A 7,365-nucleotide genomic window follows, 5' to 3' on the forward strand; every position below is an offset into this window, starting at 1 on the left:
TGACATTGGTTTTTCCTGTGCGATAGCTTAGACATAATAAGGGGCATTTATGAGTCTCCAAAAAGCTGCAACAAACCATAATAACATTAAAAAAATATCTGTAACCCTGTTGGTGGAAAAATTTGCGCTGGCTCATACATTACATGACACCTGTGAGGCTCAAGACCTTCAGTAAAATATTTCATTCGAATGGCTCTACAGATATCACCAAATTGCAGTATGACCCTATATTTGTGTCACATTAACAGATTATTATTTTTTTTTTCATCAAAACTACGGCGGATAAGAACGCACATTATAATACTTTGGTTTTGTTGTATGATAAATTATAATCGGAATCTCAAATAGATCAGAAAAGTATTATACTTGGGTAGAGTTGTAGGAGTTGTGACTTCTTTTGGCAGAAAATTAGTCTCGGCAATCAGTTTCACGAAACACAATTGTCTCCCAGATTAAGATGTGTTATCATCTGAATGAAATTAGCAACACATAGTTTACTGGAATCTAGTATCAAAGTGCGAAAGCTGTCGCCTGTAACCAGTCATGTTAAGATGTTTTCTTTTTAATAGTAAAAAAGTTAAACGTAAAGTAAGCTTTGAAAATCAGTGAAATCAAAGAGATTTCTCTCTCTCTCTCTCTTGGGAAGCAATAAGAATGCATTCTTAGTTTTCTGTATAAAAGAAAACTATTGTGATGGCTTTGTCTGCCTGTCAGCACTTTTTCTGTCCGCCCTCAAATCTTGAAACTACTGAAGCTAGAGGGCTGCAAATTGCTATGTTGATTAGCCACCCTCCAATCATCAAACATACTAAATAGTAGCGGTCTAGCCTCAGTAGCTTTTTTATCTAAGGTTAAAGTTAGCCATAACTGTGCGTCTGGCAACGATATAGGACAGGCCATCATTGACCCGTGGTTAAAGTTCCACAATATAAGATTGTAGGGAGACCACCGAAAGACATCTATTTTCTGTGTCCTTGATTATAAGCCATAAACTCGATTTCTTCCGGGCATTTTTTATTTGTTTATCATTTACAAATAATCCAAAACACAACAGCTGTCAATAAGGTCTTGACCACATTGAATCATTCCCGCCTCATAAATTTTCCTGTGCTCGTAACTGCCATGAGGAAATGGGCTATTAAATTCTAATCATCGCTTGTCTGAATACATTACCACTGATATTCCTACTCATCTTCATTAGTACCTTGCATTAGCTGAGATTCACGAGCCTCGCTCAACACTGCCACTAACGCTTACCCAAATCCAATGCTCAGGTCATTTCTCACTATGACTGCCTTCCCCGTTCCTTTCCTTCAATCTTCCACTTTCTACATCTTGGAAATCCTTGTTCTGTATCCATTTTAAAACAGTTTTCATGTCTAGATTTTACTAATGGTCAGTGTTTGATGGCCCTGTTATAGTATTTATTAATTCAAGCATTTCGCGCTAATATATACAAACTCATCTCATTTTCCCAAATATTTATCAATATTTCAATTGTGAGGAAAAGCGAAGGCAAACTGTGCTTCATCTACTGATCTCCCCGTCCTTGAATCGGTTGAAGGACTATATATTAATTTACCTTAGCTTTCTGGATGCCATTTACATAAATAGTGTACTAATTTGACAAACCACTATGTTTTTATTCAAATTGATTTGAAATTATTTCGATTTAATTTTCTAGAATACTACTGCTTAACATTGAAACGGGGAAAATAAAGAGTGATATAATCCCTAACAGTGGTCATTATAGTTGCCATTAGCAAATGGTAAATGTACGACCCACACCTTATTATCTTTGTATTCCTTCGTCTTCTTCTGGTTCTTTTCTTCTGAATTTTACAGTTGTTCATGTTGGTGTAACTGATTTTGTTACAAATGATAAATCGTTGAAGATAATGATAGATATGATTGTTCTCACAATCATTAAAAGAGCCAACAATACCAAAAGAAATATGACGAATGGTTTCTTTCTTCCTTGATATCCTCTGCAGAAAACCTTTATGGATAAAGTCAACGGACTACTAATCCGAGAGGGATCCAAATGGAAATCAGGAAAAGATGATAAACAAATGAAAATAGAAAGGAGATGTCAGCAGAAAGCAGTAATGAACCGGCTCCTTGCTTTTAATCGTTTGGAGATGAGAAGACTCCACAACCGCTAAGCAAAGTGTTTGTCCATTCCACATTTTAGCTGCAGCCCAAAATAAAACAAATGCTTCATAATTGAAATTTCTACTCATTCCAGCGTATAACTTACAAAGAAAAACGTCAATGAATAATTCAAATCGCGAAAAGGATCATTATTTTGCCGCAAAACTGAAAATAGCTCCCTTATTAGTAAATGTAGCAACGCCTTCAGTATTGTCGTGGATTAGAAAACTTACTATACGAGTCAACTTACAATCCTCAGCATCTCTGATTTTGCTTTGATCAACAAAAGCAGGAAATATGTACCATAGTTTTCGCGATTTTCATAATTGTAACATAGAAATACTAATCAGTTTACATTACTAGTAAAGTAAAGCAAATGTTCGGAGAGTTTTTTTTTCCTTTTTTTTATCGCGGGAAACACTTACCGGTATGTCAAGAGGATCGATTCCCGATGGCAAAGAAAAGAAATAAAACGTAGGCGAGGAATACAAGAAAACACATTGCGACAACAAAGCAATTCCACGCCCATTTAAGAGAGTGGGAGGGCGGAGTGTTTTTTCCTTGTTTTCCTTTGTGTCACGCTGATTTCCTTTTTGCATTCAGTCTATTGGATTTTATTCTTTGCTTTCGGTTGTTTGTTTCTCGTGGGACACATTTCCAAAGTCTTTGCGTGACGACTATCTTTCACGGAAGGAGGCCTTCCTCTTATTTTTTTGAAGATGCCTTCTTCTATAACCGTTGGGAATGATTTGCTTTCAACAGGGCTCTCTATCTCTCTCTCTTTCTCTTATATAAACATATATATATATATATATATATATATATATTATATATATATATATATATATATAGTATATGTGTGTGTGTGTGTGTGTGTGTGTGTGTGTGTGTGTGTGTGTGTGTATCCTGTGTCAGTATATATATATATATATATATATATATATATATATATATATATATATATATATATATATATATATATATATATACATATATATGTATGATGTTAAGGCACTGGTTAGATGTATAAGTGGATATATATTGATAACTCTAGTGCTTGGTGTTTAGAGACAGGTGCAAAACTGTGAATTCCTCAAGATCCTGATATGAGACACAAGTCGGAAACATGCCGGTCGTGGGAACGAGATGGCAGCACATTCCAAAGATATAAGTAAACTGCAAGGAAAGGTTACTTCAGGTTATTTCAGGTCATTGATATGAGCGCTAGACAAAACGTGTACATTGGGAAATGGAAACGCCCACAGAAATAGACTAGCCATGCGTGCATTTGTGTGTTGAGTAGCGCGCATGTATCTGTATATTGGTTGGTCTGTGTACATACATATGTTTGTAAGGCGAAATAATGGAATAAAAAAAACCCTAGTAAGCCGACTAAGCGGGCATTAGCTGATATTCACTGTATGTGGAAACTCGCCATAGACGAAGGCACTAAAATCCATTGGAAAAGGTAAAGTGAAAGACTTTGAAAAGTTATACCTTTTATGTAGTGACACTGAGTTCAGTTTCTAGAGTAAAGGGAAGTGTGGTGCACACTTGATGTTATTGACGAACTTTAGCATTTCAATGTTTGATAATTATATTCTCATTTTCAGATAGATTCGAAGTCACCATTAAAAATAAAAGGAATTCTCTAGACCTGTGTTGAAAGTTATTGATAAAGACTAATGAATAGTCAGACAGAAGTAGAAAAGAGGGGGTACTTACTTAAATATGATTTCGTGGAAGAGTAATGGTAGTTTAAAGATTTTTGGGATGTTCTTTAACTCATTTTATTCCATTTTCATGTTAGCTATTTTGGGAAATAAATATTATATCTTTGTAATAGCAGGAGTTTGAATCCGCTTAGTTTTAATAATTGATTTTTCAGCTAGCTTCAGAGATGACTCTCAAAGGGACTATCGAAAGTAGGCTACGCATTCCAGTTAAGAGTTCTCTCCTATTATTTAGATGAGGGTCACTTTGACCCTCATAAGAATTTTGGCAGTGGTTAAAAGGCATTCAAACCTATAGATTACGTTTCTGGAGAGACTAGAGTTAGATAAATTAGGCAGATATTAGGGAAAAGTGGTTATAATTTTGTCAGTTTAGCAACTGACTGTCTATTGCTGATAGAAGGGGGTTTAAGTTGTAGTCAGCGGAATTCAGGTGTCATCTGGGATGTTGGCAGTCCTGTTAGCTAGCGCGTAAGAATATGACGTGTCTCTTGAATTGGGAATGATAACGGGAATTAATTATGCGGGGTTGCAAGTGTAACTAAATATTATGCTCCAAGGCGAGAGCAAATAATATTGTGTTCATGTGCCGAAACCTATGAGGACATAAGATGAGGACATAAGTGTTAAAGTTTACTCTTGTTTTACTGGACCTTTTCTCTTTTTGTTGTTATTAACAACTTGCTCACAAGTATGTTTCATTTGGTGTCCCTGCGGGATTCAACAGACATTAGAAGTTTGTTGTAAGTGCAATGCGCTGGAAAGAGTAGCACGACGTATTTCATTTTTTGTTTGTGATCGGTGATGCGAGAACGGACCTGCACTAAACTCAGCAGATTTTCTCAGAAGGAGGGGCGGAAGGTTACGTTTTCCTTCTCACTCGCCTTTTCCCGTTTTCTGTAGACCAGCTCTTGACCTTGCAACATTTGCGAACAGCTGATAACCTGGCCAACTAAAGTGAAAGAGTAGATCTCCTCCCATAGAGTCGAAGGATATTTTACAGGGGAAATATGTGGTGTTGGGAATTGGTGCATGCAATTTTCTTTTATTGGTAAAGGATGCATTATTACTTTTGTGTTGGTGGTTTGTGACGGAATAAATATATCAATGTTACTGAGATTGGGTCGAATCCTGAATTATAAGAGTTTCTCTGAGGAAGGCAAAATGACTGAAGCAGGTACAAGTCAGACTTTGGTGCATAAGATAAGTAACATAAATGCAGGAGTCAGCCTTTTCGAGGCATTGTTGATGGCATTCTGTCCCAACCAGTGCAAATTCTTATTCAGGGAGTGAATAACTACTTAAATGCCAAGGGAATTAAAAATGATGCAGATGCGTTCACAGAGGCAAAAGCCTTGTTAGATTTCAATAATGGGATTTGGCCTTTAGATGCCGTAGATTCTAATACACAAAATATTGGTCATGGACCAAGTTACAAGCATTTCCGAGGGCGGCATATGGAACAAAGAAACACGGAGATATGGTGAGTGATTTAAGAACATTGTACAAGATTAGGAAAGGGATAACAGGCCTTATTGAGCATAGCTCTAAACATTTTGACTCAGTGGGAGAATGGGTACAGAAATTGAAAAAGTCCACATGGGTAAATGGGAATAACATCTCACTCGACAACTTACAGAAATTAATACAGTTTTTCTAGCTTCTACACGATGTCCCGGACGCCATTGTAGATAGTTTTGATGAAAAGAATGAACCTACATCAGATGAGGAACTGATTTATTCCCAAATACAGAAACATATGTCCCACGGTGGATAGTAAATTTTTTAATGGGACTGGTCCAAGAAATATGATGCAAAGAGAATCAGATTTTCCTTCTCCCGTTTGTGTGCAAAAGTGTAATATAAAAGAGGATCGATGGATCAAGGGCAACAGCAGTTGCGATGCTTCAAAGAAAGCACGTAAAGTCATATATTGTGGAATATGCAAAAGTGCAGATCACTTTTGGCAGCTTGCCCGTCTCAGATAATGAGGGATGTGAGACCTACTCCTCAGATACTCGGGAGTTATAATACTAGAAACTTCCCCCAGACAGGTCACTCAAAGGGGCAATGGGATCGGCGAACTTTTTGGAAAGCCGATCAACAAAAAGGGTTCAGATGATTTGTACATGCCATTGTGGTCTCGTGGGGGCCCAGAGCTCAGGCCGATAGTAAATGGAGCAGTGGAGGATGTGAAGATCCCAATTTTTACTGATACAGTAAAAAAAAAATAAAGAGGATCTTCAGTGAATTTAATGGACCATGATCTGCATCAGTCCCATGTTCTCTCAATACCTTTGAAACCCTCAACGGAGACGGTGTGTGATGTGCAAGCCCATAAATTATATATATATATATATATATATATATATAGTATATATATATATATACATATATATTATATATATATATATATATATATATAGACTCATAAGATACACACACACACACACACACACACACACACCACATCTATATATATATAATATATATATATTATATATATATATATATATATATATATATATGTATATGTACGTATATATCATATATACACATGTAGTATATAAATACCAAAGCTAGCATGCGAAGTTCGAACAATATTTCATGTCTCTGGAATCACTTGAAGCTGTTTGGAGTGTAATGAAATAAACTGTGAATTTTTGTTATGCAGTTGAGGAATGCTAATAAAAACACATACACAAAACATAAAACACCAAAATTAGTATTCATAGTAAAAGAAAATTCCCTATACTAAAAGCTACAAAAAGCTGATATCGAACCATTATCTTTATACTTCTATCATTACGGCTCCGACCGGTTAATATAATAAATGTGGAACATTCAGTCTCAAATAAATTTAGTCCTCTCGTAGCACTCTGAATAAAGGGTTATTGGATAGCACCATGGTGAACGGAAATTAATATTCATGAAGTCACAGGTCTCAATCAGCAATTCAAATTCGGCTAAGCTGGATCTAGCATTTTATGTTGGATAACACCCGTACTTCTCAGAGATGTTGGGAATGTAGTCTACGAAAATTATTTATTGGAAAAAACTACCTTTTTACGAGGTGCAACTCAAGATAGAAGGCAGTTTTCTACAGCGAGGAAAGGCCAAGTGAAATATTAAAAATGTGATAAAGACGCAAAGGAAGTTCAGAAGAGATTGAGAAGAGCATGAACGGATGAATGACAAAGGAGCAAGAAGTTATATAGCACACAGTCAGTATCAGAATTTATGTTGTAGGAAAAGACATGTTGAAGTATCGGTAAAAGCAGAACGGTTGACTTTAAATGTTAACATTTTTAAAGAAAATTGAGCAGAGATTTGTTTCAGGTAAACAAGATAATTTTGCCAAAGAACGATATGAGTAAAAATATAATTATGAAGTACACTTGAAAATAATTGTGGACTCGAATTGAGCTTATGTTATGCAGATATTAATCCTATTCAGGAGGGCAGTAATTTTTTTTAC

Source organism: Macrobrachium nipponense, chromosome 12, assembly GCF_015104395.2.
Source record: "Macrobrachium nipponense isolate FS-2020 chromosome 12, ASM1510439v2, whole genome shotgun sequence".
Classification (NCBI taxonomy): domain Eukaryota; kingdom Metazoa; phylum Arthropoda; class Malacostraca; order Decapoda; family Palaemonidae; genus Macrobrachium; species Macrobrachium nipponense.